The sequence below is a fragment of the Anticarsia gemmatalis genome, chromosome 21 (genome assembly GCF_050436995.1).
Source record: "Anticarsia gemmatalis isolate Benzon Research Colony breed Stoneville strain chromosome 21, ilAntGemm2 primary, whole genome shotgun sequence".
Taxonomy (NCBI): Eukaryota; Metazoa; Arthropoda; class Insecta; order Lepidoptera; family Erebidae; genus Anticarsia; species Anticarsia gemmatalis.
The window spans coordinates 6595576-6623346 of record NC_134765.1 but is presented as its reverse complement, the minus strand read 5'-3'; the positions used below and the strand labels follow the sequence as shown (position 1 = coordinate 6623346).

Genomic DNA, 27771 nt, shown 5'->3' with positions numbered 1-27771 from the left:
CATTCATATTTCACCATTAACGGTGTTACCTCCGGTTTCTGTGGTACATTTAGCGGTAGTTTATCTATTCAGTACGTTTAAACTCATATAAAAAATGACATTGAATAGATAAACTACCGTTAAAAGTACTCAGAAACCGGGGGTTAGTCCTATCTACTATCCTATAGTCCGTCTACTACAGACGAATGTGCGATGCGAGCTTATTGTAATTGAGCGGGCACGTAATCAAACTGCAGGCTACTATTGGGAAATATCTATATATCGCCTCTTTACAAGAACAACGTGACATCTCAAAAACGTTATTTTTATTATTCGATATCCATCACTAATAAGTTGAATTAAGGTGTATTTTTTTGCTTATTTTCAGAAAGCACATTAATTACAGTAAAATTAAATTGTCAATATTTTTGAATTGATCAACGCTTAAATATTCAAAATTGCTCTCTTGTAAAGTTGTTGTTTAATAAATATCACGTTGTTCTTGTAAAGATGCGATATATAAAAGAAAGTCGTGTTAGTTACACCACTTATAACTCAAGAACGGCAGAACAGATTTGGCTGAAAATTGGTAGGGAGGTAGCTTAGAGCCAGGAGATGGACATAGGCTACTTTTTACCCCGGGAAAATGACGCATTTCACGAAAAAAATCAGGTGGCGAACGCAGTCGCGAATAATCAATTTTATAATGACATTGAATTAACAAAATTCCGTTGTCATGGCAACCGTTTTAATGGTGAATATGCCATAACGCGACTTTGTTATCTATATGCAATATCAAATGCATAGTACATAAAAAACGAAAAAAAAAACAAATATCTAGATATTTTTAAAATAGAACAACCAACTAATATGTCAAATCCAATCTGTATTTAATAAAAATGCATTTATTGAATAAAGCATGAAGTTTTAAGAATTATTACAATATTATATTTATCTTTGTGGCTAAGTGCATTAGAACTTTCTTTACTTTGGTGATCCTTTGTGATAGTGACATTCCAAGTAATGTGCTCTTTTTTGTGATAGTGACACTTTACTGCTAAATGAGCAGGAAATTTTCTCAATTTGATTAATTACAATTTACGATGCCGAGGAGAAGACGACCTGACTTAGGTCGTCCATTTGCGATCCATGAAGGACAACCTACAGTAGTCCATTTGGCAGTCCATTTAGAAAATGGTCAACGAGTTTATTTTAATGAATCTAACGCGGCAGACTAACCGGCACATCCACCGTCGACAACATTAACAAGTTTCGTCACAGTCTGTCAAACTGATGATTTTGCTCGCACTTTGCTGTATGCTGACATGCCACGCTATTACACATTGAACGCATCATCGAAATCGTTTCAGCGTCGAAAACAAGGAACACCAGTTGAAGGACATCCAAATGTATTTGCTTCAGATGCTCTGGGTCGCATCTACACAGTACATCCAAATAACGATGAATGTTATTATTTGCGGTTGTTGTTGGTGAATGTTCGTGGTCCGACATCGTTTAAACAACTGAGAACAGTTGATGGACAGCTGTGTGCGACTTACCGTGAGGCACGTCAACTATTACATTTACTTGAGAACGATTCGCACTGGGATGATACGCTCAAGGATTCCGTAATATCTTCGTCGCCGCATCAAATTCGTACGTTGTTTGCGATTATCATATCGACATGTTTCCCCTCGAATCCAAAAGATTTGTGGGTTAAGTATAGAGATGACATGTCTGAGGATGTTTTGCATCGTGTGCGCCGTCAAACTTTGAATCCTACAATACAAATGAATGAAGAAATTTACAATGACGCATTGATCATTATAGAAGATATGTGTTTATTGATGGCAAATAAAGTATTGTCGTGTTTGGGAATGACAGCACCCAATCGTCATATGCACGATGCATTAAACCACGAGTTTCAAAGTGAACATCAGTACGCCATTGAAGTATTGGCCGAAACAGTTCGTACAAATGTTCCACAATTAAATCAACAACAAAGAATTGCGTACGACACTTTGATAGAAGCTGTGAACAGTGGATCTGGTGGAATTTATTTCCTTGATGCTTCCGGAGGAACCGGAAAAACGTTTTTAATTTCATTGCTTTTGGCGAGGATCAGATCGCGAAATGATGTTGCTCTAGCGTTGGCTTCATCTGGAATAGCTGCAACTCTGCTAGAAGGTGGGCGAACTGCACGTTCTGCCTTGAAATTACCACTAAACATGCAAATCACCGAAACACCAATTTGCAACATCGCCAAAAATAGCGCAATGGCCAAGATCCTACAGGTATGCAAATTGATTGTATGGGATGAATGCACAATGGCCCATAAGAGGTCACTGGAGGCATTGGACAGAACATTGAAAGATCTTCGTGACAACCAAAATATTTTCGGTGGGGCCATGATTCTGTTGTCAGGTGATTTTCGTCAGACTCTTCCAGTTATTCCCCGATCAACTGTTGCTGATGAACTAAATGCATGCCTAAAATCATCAAATTTGTGGCAGTACGTAAAGACACTCCACTTAACAACTAACATGCGAGTATTTTTGCAACAAGATGAAACTGCAAATGTGTTTGCGAAGCAGTTGTAAGACATTGGAAATAATAAAGTTGCCGTGGACACCTCGACCGGATTCATCACATTACCTACAGATTTCTGTCACATCACAGACTTAAAAGTGGAGCTTATTCAGCGAGTTTTCCCAGATATAGCGCAAAAGTTCAATAATCATAATTGGCTGGGTGAACGAGCAATATTAGCAGCGAAAAATAATGATGTCGAGGATCTTAATGCAACCATTCAGAATTTTCTTCCAGGACAGGTGGATTCCTTCAAATCAGTCGACACCGTAATGAACCAGGATGACGTAATCAACTATCCCACTGAGTTCTTAAATTCACTAAAATTGCCTGAATTACCACCTCACAATTTGCAGTTAAAAGTCGGATCAGTTGTCATCATGCTACGTAACAATAATCAACCTCGACTATGCAATAGAACAAGACTGGCTGTGAAAAGACTGATGAATAACGTCATTGAGGCAACAATCATAAAAGGAAAATACAAAGGAGAGGATGTCTTGATCCCGCGGATACCGATGATTCCAAAGGACTTACCATTCGATTTTAAACGCTTACAATTTCCAATACGTCTGGCCTTTGCGATGACCATAAATAAATCGCAAGGACAGTCGTTAGAAGTTTGTGGAATCAACTTGGAGTTTCCCTGTTTCGCGCATGGACAATTATACGTCGCGTGTTCGCGCGTCGGAAAACCGTCTTCTTTGTTTATTTACGCACCACAAAACAAAACAAAAAATATAGTTTATGAGAAAGCTTTAAATTAATAAACAGACTGTATTTTAACAGTGTGTGTCTGTGAATATCAAATTTAAACCTTATAAATAGCCAGTATTTCAGGAAAACTCTGTTTTCTAAGTAAGCAACATGATGTATTGAAAATAATAATAAAACTTCATGCTTTATTCAATAAATACTTTTTTTATTAAATATACATAAGATTAGGTATTTTATTTATCGATGAGGCAGTACGAAGTCAGCTATAGAAGAAAGCGTGAGCGGAGCTGCGCGGGTCAGCTAGTTCTAATATAAATTGAAGAAAAACCGAAAATCTGTTGCCCGCCCCGGGATTATACTCGAGACCACATGATCAGCAGTAGGATGCCGACCGCGCCACAGAGATTCTCAAAAAGTTCTTAATCGTGAAACAACAGCTAAAACGCTAATAATGTAGTTTTTCACGTCACTCTTTTGAAAACATAAAGCGAAGTAGCAGCATTTCAGTCTCAAAGCCCCATTTCCACTAATGCATTTAAAACGCGCCAGTCACTACTAATTTCATAAAAATCACAGCCTCAGCACACAATATTCCGTCTCGTTAGACTAATGGTAATAGACTCAACATGAACGTTTCTTTACCAAGAATTCTGATTACCGATTTCCCGGAATATTAGCTACTCGGATTCCAGGAACAAATCAGACGATTTCTTATTGAGACTCGAGTGTATCAGATTAACCGTGAACAGTATTTCTATTAATATTAAAATAATTGTATTTAAATAGACTAAACAAATTCATACGAATCGGTTATTTCCGTTAATAGCTTCTGTGGAAAACGTATCTACTAGATGTTTATAAACAATTTATGTATTCTATTTTTTATACAGAAATTTGCTTACATAAACACTTCCATAATAATATTCATGACTTACAATCTTTGTGCTACGAGATCTGCTACACGTCTACACTGTTCACTTGTGCTACGTGTGCTACGAGAAACCGCTACGATTCCTTACCACCAAACAATTTGTTTTATTGTGAAAGGTTTTTCTCTTGTAGCAGCAGATAACTATATACGTTATAGTTTAATCGTTTAACAACGATTATGAGTGTCAGTAAATGATTATGGTTTCGAACAATACATGCAAACATTGTAGCTACACCAATCACATAATATTCTAACACAAACGCGTAATATCAGATATCATTATCACCGCAAAATAGGTACTGTTTCACTGTTCGTACATTTACGAATATAGCTCACGTTATTGACTGTGGGCTAGTATTCGTCATTTTCATGTCATTTAGCGTTATGAATATAATATGAAATGTAATCGATCTAACTGACCAAAAGCAAACTATTTTAGATTAATTATTTACTGATGCTACTTCAAGCAGGACGTGAGATCATCACACTGGCTCCGACCAATTCAAAAATCTTGCTTTGGAAAGCAGCTGTTGTTGTTTTTACAGAATGTTTGCAGAAATTTTTAGAGACCAGCTAATCACGCATATCCATAACATTTTCGAAAAATAAACAATCGGTCATTCGAGTATAAAAACCTATAAAACATCGAGCAATTATATTAGACTCTAGCAATACTCATAAAAACAAACATATCATCGCCAGATGGATTTTCAAAATCGTATTAAAAGCAGAAATATATTTTTTTTCTTACAGCTTACTGTTTCAATCAGATTTTCGTTGTAAATCGTGTGGCTATCGTAATGCATATAATCACAGGCGTGAGTGCTACGTCGCCGCCTCGTCGCCGTCCCGTCACCGTCCCGTCGTCGTCCCGTCAAGCGGTCAAGATAAGCGCGACCGGCGTGACATGTCGCGTGACTACGCCTGTATGTGTAACTAGCTTGGTCACTTAATAAGTGTAGTAAAGGTTTAAGAGAAGTGAAGGTTATAAAAATATATACTTTTTTACCAATCATATTTAGATTTCATGAAATGAAGTCATGGGATAACATTGCAAAAGGCGGAACGCGTATGTGATACCTTTGCCTACGACGCTAGGTATAACAGGTAGTGAATATAAATAAAAAAACAATTACATACCACGGTTTAACAGTGATGAATTGTTATATATGTATATTGGTTTCGTTATGACGTCTTTTATTAACGTGTCTATGTGAATGATTACTGTATGGCTTATGTTCAAAAAATTACCCTACCTACCGAGTCTGTATAGTTAAAACCATATTTTAGTGTCCCCATTCTGTCAGTAACAAAAAATATGTTCTATGACGAGAGCCTCAAAAAATTTCCGAAGGTTAGAATATAGTGAGTTTGAGTGATAGCTGGATTACAGGTTTCAATTTGCGCGGGCAGCGACGCGCGAGGAGCTTGCAAGCTGCGATGTGTCAGGTGGGCGAGTCACGCTGAATCATGGACCACGCCGGGCTGTAGACATAGTATATGTACAAGTATACGTACGTTGGAGACGTCTAGTAGAATTTATGACCTGATTTTTTCCTAATCTATTCTGTATTTTATTGTTATTATGTTTGCATTAGTATAAGACGTATAGTAGTTTGTTAACCGAAAGTAAATGTTGCAAATATTATTACAGAAGGGAGATTTCTACTAGAATGTTCTGGGATAAACATCACTTTTCAAGTCACAATTTTTGGTTAAAGTCTATTAAAACTTGTACATAAAACACATTTAATTTTCACACTTTCATAATCTTGCAGAAAATTTTCGTTATAACAGATACAGCGACCGCTTTACGGTCTAGATTTTATTTACAACGCCTGAAACCTGACACTTAATAACTTTACAAAAAGGCGCGTACCCTCACTTTTATGATCTCGCAACGTTTTTCAAAGATAAATACAGGGTGTAATCACCAATTAAGAGTATCACAATCAACGTTGATACCGTCGGGATTTCCACGATCAAACTAATGCTCACATTACGAGAGAACATTTCTCACTGAGCGCACCATTTACATTATCAGGGCACGATATTAAAAATAATAAACCGCCTGTCGGCCGCCGATTACCCAATTTTCAGTAAAAGCGAATTTTCCCCACGCGGGGTAATTCTCCCCCACTTCGGGGTAATGACGCTAAGTGAGTGGGCCGCGGCTTTATTGCACCTTTTTAGTTGGAATGGTGATAATTTCAGTGTGAAATGGTTTTTAAGCGACCGCGGGCGAAGCCGTCTAGGCTCATAAGTTCAGACTTTAGGTGCACCAAATTTTTGGGAACACACAGTAACAACTCTATGTTAAACACACTACTACTGAAGTTTATAAAATCTTCCACTCATGTATTTGTAGATAATACATTACAGTCCCGGCTCAAATCGATTTTATGTATCACTGAAAAATATTTCCGAAGGCACCACATTTAGAACACAGCATGATGTAATCTTTTAAACAACCGTCAACACAAAAAATACATTCTCTTAATAAAATAATGTCACTACAACACTATTTGCAGTTCCTTTACGTAACTTTTAATTACACACTTATTCAACTTTGAACTCGTCATGTTTGCGACGAGAAAGTTTAATATAGTGCTTTGAATTGTAATGGTAATATAGTTACGAGGCCTCGAGGATCCATAAATGTAATGTTACATACATAACATTAAGTTTATGAGCCATCCATTTGTAGAAACTAGCATACGGAAAGTCCTGTCTGCCGACCTTTTGGACGGACGCTCGATTTCCAACAAAGTAGAATAAATTACGGCATTGTTACATTTGTTACTGATAAAGTAATCTCTATAAAATATAAACGAAAAGCCATTAAGGATTATATACTTCCATAGAGTTATTTCTAGCATTATTTGAGGATATATTAACTCCAACATATATTTTTAACCACAAATCATAACCGAATCAAATTTAATAATTCTTTCCTTTATTTGTGTCTCTACTCCAGTAGCTCGATTCTCTACTTCTATCGACTACCGTCAACCAGCCTGTCATCGAGAAATTTTGTATGAAAATCTTATCATTCCCTCTAACGGACGTCGTAGGAATTATTTTGGCAGTACGTTCTAAATGTCAAACTTTCGATACTCGATAGTACAGATTATACAGAATTACGCTACACTAATATTGAAAATGGTTCAGATTTAACAAATGCTTAAACTTTTCGAACACATCAATACAGTCTCCTAAAGCAAAACGATCACGACTAATTAAAAATGCAGGTAATCAGCGCGTCGAGTGTCACGTGTGTCACGCCACGTGTCATTTGTCACGCCAATCGCATCACTTGAGTGACGCCGACGTGTTTACGTGAATCGATGTGCGTTACTGACGAATAAGTCGCATTATACCACGTTAATAGTTCAGCGGAAATGAAAACTTAAACGACCTTAAGAGGTATTAGAGTTGTATCATAGTTAACCTCTTTTTGATTGATTGTGCGTATAATAAAAATAAACAGATATTTAATTAAAGTTAGCAATTGGTAAAATAAAAACGGAGGATATGGTTTAGGATATTTAGTTGTAACTTACGAATCGATATATTCAACTATTTCAATACATATAACTAATCTATTTCAATGATGATGAAATAAATGTATTAAATTTTTTTACATTTTGAATAGAAACATCACTTTTAACCAAGTATTTTTGACTTAAAATTACGCTAGATAATCCCAAAAAATTAATCTCCATCAAAACATGACAACGCATGTTTAAATATTTGTTTCAGTGGCGAACACAACAAACACCGGTTTAGGACAAGCGTGACGCGTGTCACGGCATGTCATGGCATGTCATGGCGTGTCACGGCAAGCTGCGTCATGACGACATGACGCCGTGACGGCCGGACGGATAATGTCCGCTGCGATTACCGCACCGCACTAACGCCACAAAATATACACTTACAGAAGGTTAATTTATACCTCAATATTTGTAATAACAGTGTAATATGGCTCACATTGATACGTGCAGTCATAGGTGTCGGATAAAACGATTGAATAAAGCGCATGTATGAGAGAGTGCAAATAATTATTTTTAAGGCTGGCCTGAGTCGGAAAGCTCTTAGAAGAAGCTTTCACGATAAACGGAAATAGCGCGATGAAACCTTGCAAAGTGAGAATTTTTAAACCAACTCTCTTGATGGCGTGCTAAATTTCCAACCCGCATTTGGCCAACGTGATGAACTCAAGGCATAATCCTCATTATGTGAGAAGACTCTTGCCCAGAAGTAGGACAGTAATACGTAAATTTGTATTTAATTGGTGTTTTCGAAATGGCGGAACATCTGTATGTACATGTATTTAGTGACAGTGCGCTCAGCTTTGTCATCCACGCTTATTATTATTCATGCACCACGACCAGCTTCGATTAGCTAATTAGAAGTCATTGGGCGGAGTGCTGGGATTTAGATCATCCTACGTTCTAATTAATAAGTCACTCGCCTTGTTTTGTACGTAAATTAATAATTACCACTGACATGTAATCCATCAAAAAGATGATGAATCATTTGGACATAGTTGAGGAAAATCTTTTCAGAAAATGTAATACATTAGGTAGATAATTGTGAACAAAATGTTTGAGTGGATGGGAACATTGTGTTGAAACTCATTGCCCAATATTACGGTCAACGCAAAATTTTACATTTGAAACTTACTTATGCTTAATGGAGAATGTTACTAGGTATGCCAAATCGCTTGAAATTTTGACTCAGTAAAGCCTGTACATGTACATGAAAATTAGTTTTTGTTTTAGTCAAAAATACCAAGTAGTTTTGATTTTACAAGCATTCAAAGTTTAAAAAAATATCGAGTCCCGCTAACAGCGTGACGTCATAGTACACCACGCCGCGCGGGCCGCGTCCCGCTTAATATCAAGTCTCCAGCCGTAAATGTAATAGCTTATGCAGTATTTTGTTGTGTTTTCGTCTGCTTATTACATTTAAAGTGTAATTATAGTAAATATTATTAAAAAAGACTATGTGAGCCAGACTTAGCGTAGTGTACAATGACGTCACACCGTCACCGTGCGGTTACAACTTGTTTTACCTATAAATCGGAAACTAATTGACGTATCAAAGTAATTCTTTCACTAGTATTTGTTATTTTTAACAGAGAATATGGAGAGCTAATAATCCAAATTTGTTAACATTCTCCATTAACAGAGTAAACTCTTATTTTTATTTAGAGTTATTTGAAAACGAAGAATAGGAAGAAGTTTATTTTCATTTTCAAGCCTCTGTATTCTGCAAAATATCCTACCGTGCCAGTACTGCAAAGACTACATACATATATAATAAAATATGCTTCTTATTTTCCAGAGAAAAAGATGCAGTTCACAAACAATAAGGTCGGCAACATTGCAACTACTTGCAGTGTCCGTATACAGCGATTTGTTCAACTCAGTTATGAATATTCGATGTAGATTTGCAGAGTTGAATTTCGCATAGAATTGGTATAGAATTTAGTATAATACACACGCGGAACTGGCCTAGATCGAGTCGAACGCAGGCGGGTCGCGGAGCCGCGGCGGCCGCGCTTTGTGTCATACTCAGACCAGTCCTGTGGCCCAATGCACCCCACTAAAGGGATTAAGCCAGGTGCAGAAAGCAGTAATATTGGTTTTAATAAATTTGTGACGTAGTGATGCAACTGCGAATTATTTTAAAAACCCTTCAATGTAATTTATGTAGCAACACTTTAAATAAAGCTTCTCAAATATTAATGTGCTATCACTTCACCATCGATTAATGGTCATTTAAAAAGACTTGATCTTGAACGGACGCTATTGAATAGACCTCAGGCACCGCCTCTAATTTTTTTTTTTGTAAAGAACCAAATTAAACATATCAATGTTTCATCTGAAAATGTTAAACTAAAAACTTAAAAATAATGCAATTATATGAAAAAGAGGACTATAATATTTAAAAAAACACAATATTTTAATACTTTCAGGACCAACAGTGCATCATTGCCATAAAATATCCACTGCTGTAGGTAAACAAAGCATGGTGTGTCCGTAGCTTTATCGTCCACGTTCGCGTATTTAAATGCGTTTACTCGCCAAATTATCACTTTGCGGATACGTGCACGAGTTAGATGCGTACTGAATACGCATCGCGAAATACTACCCAATCACTAACTTAGTTTGTGCGATGAAATTCATTTGTAGTTTCATGTTGTCTGAAACTATGGCTCTTTTCAAAGTTCGTTCTTGTTATGGGCCCTGTTAGTGGTGACTAGTAATAAACTTAGTCATACCTATACCTGAAAATAAAGTTGTGGAAACCAAAGGACCTGAGACTTGGTTTCCCATTGTTTGACTGTGAGACCCAAAGGAGGGTAATGTGCTTAATTTTGTTAGTATCACACAAAAACCTGTGTGAAGTAATTTGTCACGGTTTTCTGTTACTTTTATTAACACGAAACAACGACGTAACTTTGAACGAAGCACAGAAACTCTGTTCCACCCGTCTATGGTATGACCTCTCTGAAGATTTCTTTACCTATTAATCAATTACAGTCAAACTGTCAATAATACCTGCAATTTCCTTTCTACAAAAAAAAACTAGTCGATTGCAGTTGAAATCTATGAGTGATTGTAGTTGATAAGGTCATTGAACTTCTGTTAGACAATCGCATTCGTATTGTCAAAGGTAAAATTATTTATCCAAAGAAAACAAATAAAGCGTGTTCACTTCAAAAGTGGGTACATGACTTTTGGGAAATATAAAAATAGAAAACCTATTACCTATTTTTTGCTGGAAAATATAGGTACATTAATGTACTTTTTTACTATCTTACAATTTCATATTAGAATTGACGAAAATAAAAAAATATTTACATGAAAACATTTTCTATACAAAACTTATGATTAGATTCCGAAATCGTACTATACAAGATCTGTACAAGTCAAAATATATTTGGCTCAAGGCTGTGGACATTATAAATATGTTCAGTATTTCTATTTGGGTTATAAATATAAATAACTTTCAAAGTCTATACTAGGTATTCATATTTTCTGGGTTCAGTTAAGACCTGTCCACGGAAGACGACGTGATAGACACGGAGGTACCTACACAGATATTTCTTATCAAGGAAGGGTCACTGATGGGCAGCGTGCATCGGCTTTACATAAATACAAAAACAGTTTACGTAACAAATTAACATATGCGAAATGTTCCTTTACGATTTCCAAGGATACCAAACGTCATTTTTATTCACTTACGTTTTAAAAGGAATCCATTCTAAATATATGTTTTTTCATCTCTTAAATATATCCCATATGTAAGGATCCCAGTGTAATGGATTATGCATTAATAATCACACAAACCACATGACTGATAGAAACATAACGGATAATTACTGTATCATACTAAATGCATAAACAATTACATGAATTGTGGTGTACCTACATATTATTTACTTTATAGGAAATAGCTTACTGCAGCAACTTTGATAACACTGCTGCGTCTGTGTCAAATTGTTAGGCATGTATCTGTCTGTCTGTTATATCCAAAGGTGCAGGCAGAGGTGTATAAAATATGCCCTTATTTCGCCTTTTATAATTTTAGACCCATTTAATAGGGTGCGAGCCTATTGCTATATACCGGGCACGTTATCAAACTCCGGGCTAAAACTATTGAAAATAATCCAATATTGTAAATTGGAAAATACCAAAAGCACTTAATCCGAGCCGGGTACCGAACTCAAGACCTCGTGATCAGCAGTCGTATATTCTACTTCGGTATATACTACGGTTAAACCTTATACCTTCGCAAATTCTCTAATTTTGGTTCTAAAACGTCAAAATTTCCATTTATTTTCACGCGATGGTTTTATTCACACCTCAATTTAAAGTTGTTACGTTTACCGTTACTTAATAGTTATTTGACAATAATTTACGTTGACTAAGTACACAGGAAGGCAGGGTGTGGGAGGATTGAGTTTCGCTCAATAATGAGGTTAGAGGGCGCGCGAACTGCGACCTCTGGTGTCGGAGTGACTAACTAACCGAGCGCGCGGGTAATGATAATTATGTGCTTCGGATACACGCGGCAAACTTGTGCTCAACATTCTACAATCTTGTATACACTGCCTAATGTTCGTAAAGATTTTAATTTTGATTGGTGAGAGATTAAGGGCTGAAAAAGCCTACTTGGCAGAATAAATACCGTAAAGTTATATTGAATACGTGTCAGGTTGTACATAGACCACCAATTTACTGAAGAATCCTTGTGACTATGACTTGAAAGACTCATTAAGCCGGTTGCAATTTTACCATTATCACATTTTACCATCTTTAGACAAAAAATATACTTATTTTTTGCACTAATTTCCAACTCGCGACTGTTATATTAAATGAACCACAAATCATTGCACCACCGAAGTAGGAAATTATGGATAATGACTAAAGCCTCCACAGGCCTAGCCAGCACTAAATAATGTTTAGCACTTGAAACTAGTCCAATAACATTAGCAGTCGCGCTATATCACGATAGAGTCCACTTGGTTGTTATACCGAGGGTCTCTCCACTGCTTGCCGGTGACGGGCCGCGAGTGCCTGACTAATGGCACCTCTCCAAACACTGGAATTTACAATATAACTGCCATATCCATTGCTTTGTTTGTGACTCTGTGTTTCACTTTTTTACCGCTCTGAATAGTTCAAAGCACTTATGGACTGTGTAACTTCGAACCGTTGCAGAATAATTTGGTTGTGCAATGGATGGTTTTTACGACTCGAATATATTGTTAGCCATTCTATAGACAGCCACTTCACAGCTGAAATAGCTTTTTATTTTTAAGCATTAAGGCGTCGAAATTACAGTTATTATACCCTATTCTATTTCAATAAGGTAACAATAATACCTTCGCATTCAATTTTGAAATACAAATCAATGCAAAAATGTTTCTGCTCACTACATATTACTACATCAAATTAGAAAATGCGTCTATCGTATCAAATGCGCTTAACCTTCCTTAAAAATAGTTCCAATAACACCCGCTAGAGGCGCTGACAAATTTTTCATACAAAAATAAACAACGATAAAATCGAAAGATATTCCGTCTCAATTGAAAAGATTGTACCAACAGGTAGTGTAAAGTTCTCGGAAGTACATAAGCATAGCCCACTGGCCCCCGGTCTCTGAGGTACATTTAGCGGTAGTTTATCTATTCAATAGCGTTAAAACTCATATAAAAAAAACGCTATCGGGTAGATAAACTACCGCTAAATGTACTTAGAAACCGGGGGTAGAATCGTCTAAACGTAGGCGGTACTTACCTACTATGTATGTTCTATGGACCGTGTTCCACATGACAATATAACTCGATTCATTTGCGTGGGAGACCTTCATACGATAAGGTATTTTCGTAGGGAAATTCCGAATATACCTTGTATTATTACGGAATTATCACACGCAGTTGATATTTCGATATGTTTATATTTAGAGGCGGCGCAGAACATGTACCTTGTTAAATTAATGATCGAATATATGTATTACTAATAAATTTATAGAAAATGTTATTACGTACATTTTACCTTGACTTGCCTTTTTTTTCGTCAGTAAAATAAGTACTGCATGTCCCGCTTCAGGGAGGTAGCGGGGGTCTGTCGGGCTCTCCCACCGGCTAGGCGTTCCGGCTTTTAAATTTGGGCATACCGGCTAAAAACCTGACGGTGTTCCTTCAACAGTCATCATAAAGTGGCCAGGATGCGGTACCTCCGATTAGATACTCCGCGTACCTTGACTTGCCTGACTTTCAAACGTTGTGATAGTTAAGCTTTCGTTTTAGTGCCAATAACAGCAATACGACTCAAAAACGATGGTACACAAAACATTTTCGTCGCTATAACTCACTAAAGAAAGTAAAAGGACCGCCCCTAAGAGTTCGCAGTGGGTCACATAGATTTATTCCCCGCATTTAATCACGGGGGCTTATCTGCGTCCATCTATTCGTTGCAGTATTTGTAATAATTCCACCTGTCATCCTCTTAAACAGCCATATTCTGCCGTATCGTACGAATTCGTGTGTTGAAAGCCCTATCTCGGATGATAAAGTAGTGCGATTGCGTGCCACCCCTGAAAAATTGCAGCCCCCAGCATAACGATCGACATTTGTAACTAAATGTTGACCGGACAACCCTATGAATTATATTAAAGTTGCGTAAATAGATGTTGGTAAATAATGTTGAAAAATTGTGAGGGTGCTATTTATTTTAGTTTTATTTATTAATATTACTGATAAAATATTTTTTTGGACATGGTTCAATATAGCCTGCATTTGTATTTAAAGGAAATCAGAACTGCCTAATATCGCTTGCCTGACCTGGGAATTAAACTCGTAAATTCATACTACGATCAAGACTATCAAAGCAAACAGTAGTTAACAGCAATAATAATTGATTGAACCGCTGAGAAGCTACATATGTCAAACTTACTCACGTAATTTATCTACGAAGAGAATACACAGAAAATAAAAGCCAGGTTGATATAATATATTGAAAAATACGACGCGCTATAAACGCTCTCAAGTTTTCCTACGCTTCATAAACTGCAGAAAACACGGCGAAAACACGTATTAAAACATTAATAGACGCATCCAACCACTACTTAACATGAAACCGTACATACCGCGTCCATTCCACCGCAACTATAACATTTTAAAGTACATTCATATGATAAAACATAGCACATTAACGAGACCGCATGAGAAATGACACGGGGTAACGAGGGGCGTCATGTGGACGGCGGCCGCAAAACTCCGCACGAATCCGCGGCCCGCACGGATCCGCGCAACGTAAACAAAACGCCAAATGTACAGTTTTATTGGAGTGTAACCCGTGCGGTTGCGTTACCGCGATGATTAATTGACGACTTGCTTGCAAACGTTACATATATTATCGGTAACAATATTTCCGACCGCTATTGCGGATTAAATAGGTCTTTGTTTTGTAATGGTTGTCGTATTTGGGGCTTTTTGGACAATGTTTTGGTAACGTTACACACATATTGCGTTGGCGGTACGAGTATTTACATACCTACATAGCAATGAATATAAAATTTTAACATTCTTTAAATGAGAAATGAAAACCGATATTGTTGTAGTTTTTTCCACAGTGTTTAACTGGTTTACCTAAAACCTTACCTTTACCTTACCCAAATCCTTCTATTTATTCCACTGTTCGCATTTTAGGACCTCAAAAGATCTTTAGCTTACTTAAAAATTGGACACCTATCTGCGAGTCGATAAGTCAAAACAGCCTACCATTTATTAGAGGAACACCTGTTATGGAGTATCTGTTAACTTTGCTCTTCGACTAACTTATAATCGAACCCTATGAGCGTCGAGTGGGTTGGCTAGCTGCGAGTTTTCCGCACTACCAGTCGTCACACTTGCGGTGAAGAGCATAATAAACGAATGTTTTGAAAGTATAATTTGTCAAAGATTGCAACTGCGTCTATTATTGATGAATTGCAGGCTTTACACGGCTGGTGTCAATAGACATTATGAGAAAACTCAAATGAGTTCAAGTTTAATTCAATAAATTGAAATACATTTTTATCATTTCGACAAGATTACTTCTCTACAGGTGATATAAACTCCAAATTTACCTAATACAAACACTATAATATTAGGTGAAGAAACCCTTTACGAACAAAAGAAACATTACTCCAACTGTACAAGACAAAACGGTGCTAAATCGCACTATTGCCAGTCATTCCGTGTATATGATCCCTCATGATATTAGCGGCAAGCCGAGCCGTGACAAATTCAGTCGTGTTTGTCCACATATGAGAGCGCTGGGAAATGAACCCAGCGCGTCAATGACATCGATCTGTAAATACTCGCAGGATCAAATTAACGATGCCGCCGTGAACATGCTACTGGTATTGTGCTTGTTTAATAATAATATCAAGGTTCTATATAGTATACTTTGCACGAAATGGTAAATGGTTTTGTCGTTCTACAAAATAAAAGTAGGTACGATAGGTATATCTGACAGAAAAACTTTCTTATATAATTTAAATAATAAAAAGCTCATAAGCTCTCGGTGATAGCCAAATGGTATAAGTTGGCACCTCCCACGCAAGTGGTCGCAGGTTTGAACCCGAGGCAACACACCAATGACTTTTCGAAGTTATGTGTGTATTAGAAATAATTATCACAGACTCCAACGGTGAAGGAAAACATCGTGAGGAAATCTTGCATCCCTAAAATTTGTTTAATACATTAATTGCGGGCATGCAAAGTCCCCAACCCCCACTTGACCAGCGTGGAAAATCAAGATTTGGAAAATTTATTTTTCATCTTAAGTAGTAGAGAGCAGAGTCTACTGTTATTCACCAAGCGTCTTACAACCGGCCACTTTCAAAAAAATTCTTAAGTTATTCGTGACCCGACTATCTATTGAAAGCATTTATAAATGAATCATATCCCTTACAAACATTTTCATTTATACCATAGTAATAAGACACAAATGTCTGCACACATCATGTGCACTTAGACTATCAACAAGAGCGGTAAGTCCCGCGGGGAACCGAACCGCAACCCCAAGCGTTCGCGGCGGAGCGCACCGTCTACAAAGCTTAGCACTTCAAACGTTAAGCGATGGTGAAAATAGACAAACTATTTAGAATTTACTTAAATAGTTACAACGAAAACTTCGCTTGATAGAGCATGTTTAACACAATAAAGTTTTTTTTACAGTAATAATTGCTTCTGGTAGGATACATTTTAGGAATAGTCATATACTTTACTGTAAGGTAGTAGGTGATAGGACGGTACTAGAATCATTCTTAGTCAATCTGTCAATCAATCTATCTACACATTTTCGTAGCCTAAGCGATTTGAGATAACCATTCCGCAGAATCATCATCATTGGCCCATATTCATCTCTTGCAAATGGTTTAGGTGGTGACATATAGTAGTATTTATACTCACAATACATATAAATTGATTACGCCTTTCTTTGAGCTTAAGTTTAAAAACTTATTTCTACACAAACTAAAAATCTAATTACCACAACATTTATTAGGTACATCGGTAACCAAATGGAGCGTTCAAAGTGGGCCGGTTTAATTTGCAAGTTAAAGCGATAGCAAGGTTTGGCAGAGGGAGAGGCAGGAGTTGGCAGTACTCCCTCGGGAGGGTTCATCCATCTTGACTGCCATTAGGCGCCGATTGAGAGCACCAACTGCACTCACTGATACTACTGTCATTTGTAAAAACGTGATGGACGGAAATGTGTTAGAAGTAAGCCGGTTTTTTCGCAAGGTTTTGAAGTGATTGGTGTTTTATGACGCTCTTTAACTTGATATCTACGGCCTATTTTCTTCGAAGCCGTAACGGGCTGTAAACGGTGTCGTTTTCAAATGTCGCTTTCATTGGAACAATTGTCAACTGGTTGTGTTAATTTTAGTAACTTCACTTGTGACCGCGATGGTTTAAGAAATTCACCATATTGTACAGAGTAGTTATTCGTTTTGTAACTAAGCGTTCTTAATTGAAAGCGCTTTAAAACCACCATTTACATATTTGTTATGATTATATCCCGCAACTAGAATCGCAAAGCAAACAAAAAGAATACCGTTATACAGAAACACTTAAACTGATTTTACGATAAGCTGACCTTTCCGTCTAAAACAAGATATAAAGAAAAAAATATAGTTGACATAGGATACATCCACTTAGCTTGTAGTTGTCAACAACGACGATTGTTATAGAAAGGTTGACAAACCAAACTCCTTTGTACTAGATTGTCGGATACCGCACTCGAAACAACAAAGGTCTATTTTAGGCTCACTCAATAAAGAAAAATATCAAGAAATTGATTACGAACAATAAAAAAGAAAAGGCACTTACAGATTAGCCCAAAACATTGGACGGCAAAAGTAAAAAACAATATTACTAGAACCTGACCTAAACTCTGGAACTGAGTGATGCTTGTCAAAATTCAAGTACACAGATATAATAAAGTCAATAAAAAGCTTTTACTATATAGGAACGTAATAAAAGTAAGTGGTCCACAATCTCACACTCGAGCGAGTCTCACATTGTTTTGTTGTTTAGACGACATCGTTCATAATTCAGTTTTGCTACTCACGGTGACATGACAACATTTCCCAGAAAAAAAGCAATGCTGTTTTATGACGTCAAATCCGTCTAAAACAACAGGTAAGTGAGACAAACACAAAACGATTTTCCCCTTGTTTTCCCGCTTTCAGAACAGAACAATAACAGCATGTAGTCTTAAAAAACGTTATCTATCAGCAAAGGGAATATTGAAAGAATAAATTTATCGGTTGTCGGGCAATAACAATAAAGAACCAGTACATATCGGATACGACGTTATGAATATTGTATTACGAATAGGCACAACACAAACGTTAGGAAGGAGGTTGTGCGCTCGATACCGATGTCTTTGTTACTATGAATTATACGGATTTTGTACGAAATAGTGGGGAAAGAGCGATTATTTATTACTAGCAGTAAATCAGAGCGGCTTATAATGTATCGGAGTGCTATTCACGGGCTCGTGTGACTTACCACGCCGGCCAGAAACGCGTCCAAAATTTACGACACTATATTTTTACAACTACTTACCAAACGCTGTGATTTTTCATTTTATAACTTTGCGCTCTGGTTGAATTTCAAACTGGAAAGTTGTAAAAATTCCTCGCGCCGCCCCGCGCTCCGTTATGCCAAGTTATCCCTCTAGTTGGTATCTGACCGAGTTTATTAGTTTAGTTCTACTTGATATTCTGTCAAAACATAACGCACGTCTTCACACGGACGCGGGGTCGTTGTGTGAATCAGTTTTTCCTCGTTTCTCTTCGTTATTTACTCACGGACGCACATTCCCTCCGCGAAATTGAATCCGATTTAGATTTTACCTATGGGAGCACTAATGTCGGACGATCCGACGATACGCCGTTATCTCGATCCCTCTTTAGTTCTTTTCCATGGATTTTTATTCGCGTTTAATGGAACATTTCGGTTAATTTAATGGCTTCTTTAATGTATTTATTAAGCAACGGTTTCTTCAGAAGCATCAGTTAAAAATAGCACAATCTATTACTTTTCTCTGGGTTTCCAGGACGATTAAAAATGGTCTTGGCGACTATTTCCGTACAAATATTTTATTTAGCTCAACGTTTCTAAAGTACAATTTAAAAAATAGAAGTCGTTTGTAAAATAACAATCATCAAATTAGATTAGATACCAATGGCTTTTTAGTAAAATCATTCCGCCAAAATTCATTTCTCAACAAAGATTTTCTAACAAAAACCATTTGGGATTCAGTGTCCTCGGCTTCGTTACGTAACATAAAATTATAAATAATAAAACCATTCCGTACAATTACGGACACCTAGAGATTTAATTAATTGTGACTAATTAAATTTAAGTGGGCTGTATCGAGTTGCGGGCGTCAACTCTACGTACTCTACCTAGAGTCGTGGAGAGTAGATAGAGTGTATCTCTACCTACGTACTGTCGGAGTGTTTCTCAAATTAGATTACGTACCCGAGTGTTCCGGCTTAATTTCAGCTCGGATTGCTGTATAATGAACTTTGTGCAGATATGCCTTTTATTCCACCGTTTTGTGTCTTTTTTAAGTGAAACACAGCGAAGTTGATTGTTTCGTGTGCGTTTTATTTTTGTTTTTAAGTTTTGCACTCTCCGTGCTACATATCAGTGTCTAAAGTTTGCTTTTAGGTACATAAAATATTAAAAATATAAGCAGTAACAATTTTGTGTCTCGCTGAACTTTACTTTAGTAAAACGAAGTGATTCTGAGAAATGGGCGGTAGAGTAGCGTCAGACTTAAAAATGAATATTATGACACTATTTAGTGCGAATTTCTCATATCCCCTCCGCGCAACTACGATTGTCTAAAAACTAATAACATACCTCATTGTTCCACATTTTTCAGCGCTCTTATTCTGTTACAAGAACAAGCATATACATATATCTGAATCTGCATGATAATCTGGTTCACTATTGCAAGTCTTACAAGACTTAAGCCCAAACTTTTCGCGACAAACTTTAGCATCCCAAACACGGGGCCACTATAACAAACTGAGTGAAAATGCACCCTTTGTTCCCCATTGTTGAAGTCGACAAACAAAGCGGCTTACTTATGCATTATAAATCTAAGCCAACCGCTCGGTAATAAGCCCGCATAATGTGGAGTTAATTATATTAATCGTGCGTGGCTTATGCCGCGAGCAGTGGGCTAAGGCTCCAAGCCGTGGTTTAACACTGTTATACGAATCTGCTTCGTTACCTCACAGGATGAGAATGAATGGTGAATTTGCCTTGTTTTGACACATCTTTGTGTGGGATATTTGAGGGGAGGATACTGCGAATCTAATGTGTAGATGAGGGTTTAAACCCTGCGTACACATACACGCGTAAGTGTTGAGTAGCGAGTTGAAATTTAACGTAATTCTATTAAGGCTGTTACACTGGCAGATAGTGTCAGTTATATGATGGTATAAGAATAGCTCCAAACGGTTCGAGTAAAATTCTTACATGCAAGAACAATGTTGCAATTACATTAGTAATTCTCATCCTTTAAAAAAATGAAACCAAGAAACTCAAATGTGAAAATCTTCTCAACATAATACACCAAAAATAATGAGGTTGGTAGGACAGGTTCTATATTATATTATGAAAAATACGTAAGATATCATCTCACCTACATAAATCCTACACTTTTCATAACAACACATAGTTCAATCTAAAGTAACTAGCCAAGACTCATACCTGCAGAGTCTAACAGCAAACATATGAAATACTTTCCCCACGGCTTCAATACGAAAGCCGTTCTACTAAGTTTTTAAAGACAAATTTCCTGAGCACCAAAGTTGGTCGTGAAACCGAACGAACACTTCGACCATCGCGATAAGTAATTTAATTAAATTTAACTGACCACCAACGTTTTCTGTTAGCCGTTCTGCCGAGATTTTAGAAATTGGGACATTCGTTTTGTATGTTGCCAGATTTGTAGGAACTTTGATAAGTATTATGGCGTGATTACTGACTTTTGTGTTTGTACTTTGTTGCTTTCATTATCATGGTGATTATTGTGTATCTCCGTTGATAATTATGGTATAGCCAGTATTCTGTAGATTGTTTCTTTGCTTAAATAATCTATATCTATACTTATAATAAATCTGTAGAGAGGTCAATTCTGTACATTGAATATATTTTTAAAAAAACCAATGGGGGATGTTTAGTAACGGATACTGATACCGAATCTGCAATTTATAATTTTCTTTTCTGTCTGTCTGTCTGTCTGTCCTCCGTCTGTATGTGTCGCTATCACGTAAAAACTACCGGACAGAATGCACTGAAATTTGGTATATGCATAGAATAAGTAGTGGAGCAATTTCTAGGATACTTTTTATAGCATACAATTTCAAAGATTTTTAGAAAATTGAAAAAAATACGTAGAAATCGTTTGAACCTGCGTTTCCCTATAGAGACCATAGATGGCGGTACAATCCATTTCACAACATTCGCATAAAGTAAGGGTCAGCACAGACCAAGAGGAGCGCAGCGGAGAGGATTTTTTTAACGCACTTGAAAATCAACTTTAAATTAATTAAAATAAAGTGCATAATTGCTTGAACCTGACAAAAAATGCTCGCGCGTCCTCGAGGATGCGCGGGTATCCCCGCGCATACTCGAGGACGCGCGAGCATCGTACGAAAAATTTCAATGTTGTTACTGAGTTTAAAGAGGGAGAACGTCATTTTTATTCTTCTTCAGTCAAAAGAGCAATTATAATCATGGCCCAGTCTACCATCGTTGACGAATTTTCACGAAAACTGGCCTGTTTAATGAAGAATGGTAACCTAGAAAGCTTTCCTCGCGCAGGCTCGAGCAGTCGCGAACATGCTCGAGCATCCGCGAGCCGTAAAGAAAATGCTCGAGGCCGCGCGAGGATTATTCCGGTCTGTCTGCGCTGGGCCTTACGCGGCGCCTGCCGTATCGATACCTGTTGTTCGCACCAACCAATAGATGGCGTTATAAACCGCAACAAAGCATGTTTTTTCTAATTAATTTATTTTGATGGCTTTATTGTAAAAAAATACCTTTGAAACATGCTATACATTTATAAGATTTTTAAACATAAATGTTGTATGATATATTACACAAAAATGTTGGTTTACGTGGGTCCGGTGCGGTCGGGATATACTAGATGGCAAACCGAGTAATTTCGTTTGTTGTCGTTGTTCGCCGCAACTGACAGATGGCGTTGTTGTTCGAATCACATCACATAATATTTAATAACCAAATTAATTGGTTGCATTAAGGAAATAAATTGGATAGCTATGAAACAGACTATGTGGTAAGTTTTAAAAAATAAACAACGGATGATATAAGTATAAAAAATAATTACGGGTTACGCGGTTTCGGACGTATCATCGCAAGTATACATTATTACGCGTCTGAAGAGCTCCGGCGCAGATAGGACCTATAATAATATTCTGAATCCAGACGGGTAAGCAATGGTCAGTCTATTATAAGGTATTATATTTTACACTGTAAACTGCTACGGATACAGACGAGAGCGGAAAAGAAGGTAACCACAGGAAATCAGGCCTGCCTGAGCCTGTGTCACATTGTGTGCCTTTCGGGTCCCTTTCGTAAATAACCATTAGATGACAAAAGAGTTGTTAACATTTTTATGTGTAGGTGTATCGAGTGCTTCGCAATTCGCGTGCTCAAACGAATAAGCAACAGTACGAAATTCACGCGAGCGGAGCCGCACGGGTCGGCTAGTAATCAATAATTCTCCGTCCGTCAAAGCAGTAATGTATTGCTCTTTCTGAGGGTGCCATTATGATGTCCAAGGATTTCGGCCATGGCGGCCACTTTCATTCCTAAATTAGCTGATGTTGCTGTTGATTCCATAATAAACTGTAATGTAAGTAGAAAAATAACAAAGCATAAAGTCAATGAGCTAATATAAACAACAAACAAAATACTATCATATTGTTTTTCACAAGTTAAAGCACGTAAACTAAGCGTTCAACATAAGTTAGCAAACACAAGTTATCTGAGCTGTAATATGTTCTGAATCACACAAGAATCTCCGTAGTTGACAAAGTTCACGGACTTGAGATACTTTAGTTTAAATACACGATCTCGGGGGAATATTTCATATCACATTTGCAGAATTAAGCACACATCGCTAAAGTATCCGGACATGCTCTTAGTTGCTCAGGAAATAATATCTGCTAGAAGAGACTTTTTAATTTTACAAAAATCATACAAAACTATTGCTAATTATATGAAAAATGCCCAAGCAAGTGTCAAGAGATAGACTAACAATAGATACAGAATGCAAACAGAATCGATTAAACTACTTTTAAATTAAATAAATATTTGTTAAATCTGTGCAACACGAAATAGGATATACCGACGCTGTTGTAAAGACATGGAATTTGGAAACCAACTGAACAACATCATATGAAATCACAAACTTTCAAACAATGCATTATACAAGATTTTTTTTTGTGGGAATATCCTATTATTTTCACAGCTTTTGCAATATGTAATACATACATTTAAACTGCTCTGCTATGTCATTGCGTCATCATACCTACAATTATATCAGATCCTGGTTTTAGCCAGCTCTTACATAACGAGAGGTAAAGCAGGTTTCCGGCCTCCTTGAGAAAATTATAAAGAACCCTCAAACTCGCAGGTTTCCCGACGACGTTTTCTTCATTGTTAAAACGAGTGCTAATTAATTTCCTAACACAGGAGTTAAGTCAGAAGCTCAACTTTGATTAGAACTTGAGTCGACTTAGATCTTCTTAGTTCTGTTTATAGTTGCCGCAAATAGTTAAAGTTTATGTTCTTAACACTCCTACTACTATTATTTAGTTTCGTAATACGAACGATGAACGAATAGCGTTAGCTTATTTAATAGGCTCATTGCCATTTTGTAACAGAATTTTGATAGTTATATGCGTGGCTTTTCGCGCGATTCTCTACAGTCAGTACTATCGAGTTTGTCATTTAAAATGACAAAAAAATAGTTCCTGCTGTACTCGCTAGGTGGGCCGATAGTCGATAATGGTAGAGAATCGCGCTACTAAAGTTCTAGCTCATCTTTAGCTACGGCAAAGGTTCTCTGGTTACGGTTTTAATTGATGAATTAATTATCTTTAGCCTGTAGCTGAATAGACTAATTACCCTTCAAAGACTACTATTTTATGTGATAACCTCTGATTATAAATTATTATTAATATCGTAAGTGAGTCTGAGGTTTCCGAAGATGATGTCCAGGACAGAGCGAAGTGGATTAGAAAGACCAGGAAGGCTTACCCCACTACCATATGGGATTCATTGCATGAAAGGTTACATCGTATGGTTAGTTGTCAATCTAGTGTCTAAGTTGTTCAAGCCGTTCAAACGACGTTTTACATAGACTCAAATAAAATAATAATATTTTTCATAACTACAGTTCAAATATCTATTCCAGTAGCTAAAGCACCAGTTCATTGGTTTGCGTCCTACTTTCCTCGCATTATTTTTCGCTGCTACTTTACCGGTTTGAAGTCACACATTTTTATTCTTACTTTTAGTTTTACATTTCATATCGTAGACACAAATCCGCAGCGCGTCGCTAGTGCAGTCACGTGCCAGATATTGCATTCGTTCTCGACGTCCACACTAGGAATACTTCGGACGTCTACATACTGTATATATTTACTCACCGCTATATACACACGGTCGCTTGTTAACACTGCTACTTGATATTTCACTGGGAAAACGCTCAGAATATTGTTAACGATCACATTTTTATAGTGAAAAACTATATTCTGTAAATTTTTTCTTCTTTTTTATAAAGTGCAGTCAGCAGAAAAATATTCCAATTCATTTTTTATTGTCTTCTCGAAAGTAATCGGGAAATACGCACCAAAAATAGACTATGACGTTTTCCAAAACTCGTTTTGTCTTTTTCATTTGTCTGCTCTTAATAACACTGTTCCACGTAGCGCTACGAACGAATACTACTACGAATTATTTATTAAAATAAAAAGGACTGACGACCGGAAGGTGAAATATTTTATTAAATACTAGCGGCCCGCCCCGGCTTCGTCCGGATTGCATCGAGCCAAACTTCACAAATTATACTCCAAAACCTTCCTCTAAAATAAATCTATCTGTTAGTAAAAACTGTATAATAATCCGTTCAATAGTCAATGAGTTTATCGTGAACAGAGAGATGCGAGGAGAGGAGTGAGAGGACATGTTTATTTATTTTTATATATTTACATAAGTATATAGGCGGGCTCAGTGCCATAGATATCCTCTAATACCTTAGGATGCTTCCTCATTTATGTAAGTAGTTTTTTATGAAAAAAATCAACACAAAATATGATGCAACATTACAGTTACTAGGTTATCGAATCGTTTAATGCGCCCCCCCCCCTCGCCGCTCGCCCCCCGCCCCCGGGTGATTTATGTGTAGATAGATGCAAATACCGCGCACTCGGCAAGATGCACGCGCCAAGTAAATAATAATCTAACGCTATGTTCAATTACCAAGCAACGAGTTCCAAGCTGAATATGGATTTGTTTGTGGCCAGTCTTTCTCTCTACTGTTTTAACCTTCGTTTTTTATTTATATGAGTTAAAAAAATCTAAAATATGCTATATTTTTTGTCTGATAACTTAAAGCGGACTTCATTTTGATAATTATGAATTATTACTATTTGGAAATTGAAGTTTTAATTTTTCTAACACTGTTTTGTCATATGTACAAAGAAATATTTAAATGCTAATCTGCTAAATCCAGGAGCAATCCCTAATTGCTACACTGTCAATCATACCAATGAACAACTAACAAAACGCATTCTTCAAATTATAAATGAAAACGTTCTTACAACGTATAGCAGCGGACTTCGGCCTCGTCAAAAGTTCGTTGCATCTTTCAATACAGTAACAAAAAGACCATCAATTTTTCCTAGGAAAACCTATCACCTAAAGCAAACTGACATGGGCAAGCTAGCAGTACATGTAAATACATGAAAGTGTATCAAGCATGATCAGTCCCGCGTCAATCTGGCGCGAGGCTGTGACGCGGCCCGGCGCCAGGGGAAATACCCTGAGTGCTTTCTACTGCCACCTACCTGTGTCAAACTTTGTGCTGCCTTCTAGCACAACATGTTGCACACCTAGAATTTGATTTTTCTTTAAAATAGAAGAAATTTACAAACGTCATGGCTATTTGAGCGTCATGAATTTTTAAATATCGCGTTTCATGTTCATTACCTAAATATTATACGACAGTTAATGAGAAGATACATTTTGCCTAGGATGCAAAAAATCTCCCTGACGTTTTATGTATGTGGAATACGCATAAAATGTAAACCTTGCATTTGTTTAAGGATAGAAATAATATTATTGTTTTTTTACAACAGTTTCCAACTGTCCTGTGGTCCTTTGGACTGCTGCAAAATTAACTTATTCACTAATCAACTCATTTCTGATTTGAGTAATAATGTCACCAGCCAGTGCAGTGGCCCCTGCATGTAAACGAGGCACAGTATTATGAAGCCTACAGTACTAAATACGAACGGGTGGCTAACTGCGATTCACATGCTAATCACCGATTAGAGTGACGTCTAGCCAAATATCCCTGCAGGTATGCGAACATGCATTATTTATGGTGATATGATCATATTACATCGTTCAATAGACGTGTACAATTACATGTCTGGCTTTTAGCTGGCGTTGGTTGTAAAAAGTTTAAAATGGTGGTGTTAAAAACAGTCAGTAATCGGTAAATATTGAACGGAAATAGTTCGTCTATATCAGTGAAAAATTTACTTACGTTCTTAACATTATAAATATAGAATAGGAATTCAGCGCTAATTAATTTCATATATTTAAATAACACATCTCACCGCGGAGAGATTTTTTTAAATAAATTTAAATAAGCAACTCACCCAGCGCCTGTCCCAACGACGTTTCGACGATCCTGAGGCACCAACAAGAGGTAAAATAAGAACACGCTACATTATATCAAGTAATTAACGATTTAAAATTCTCACGACTTCTGCAAATAATATTATAATGCAAGGAGCTCTAAATGCGCTTAAAAATCAAAGTTCAGGACACCTTATTTGTTTAGCCGACGCTTCGATCGAATTGCATCGACCGTGGTCGCGGGCTGACTGATTTGGCTGCCTAGCGTAGTCTCCTTGTGGCATGAGTTTCTACGCCTACCCTCACATAGTATTCGGTGATTTTATACTGTTTTTGAGTTATCAATACTTCGACATACAATACTAACGTCGTTTTCATACTTACGGCGCTTTACGTCACGTCTGCAATTGTTGATAATGGGATTTCATGTAAATAAATGTATGTGACTGAGACATAACATACTAAAAAGTGAGACAATGCTACATGACTTCTAAGTAAAATAGAAGTACCACGAAGGCAAGTTTTCTCAATAAGTACGCAATCGTAAGCCCAATCCCATAAC

At 37.0% G+C, this 27771-nt stretch overlaps 1 protein-coding gene across 1 annotated transcript in view; it reads right to left on the bottom strand.

Moving 5' to 3' along the window:
* LOC142982306 (spondin-2-like) overlaps positions 1–27432 on the bottom strand; it is a 95789-nt gene extending 68357 nt beyond the window's left edge. Inside the window, exon 1 of the mRNA XM_076128734.1 lies at positions 27230–27432. The gene's annotated coding sequence lies outside the window, so the exon portion shown is untranslated. The remainder of the gene's footprint in view (positions 1–27229) is intronic.
* Positions 27433–27771: the final 339 nt, after the last annotated feature.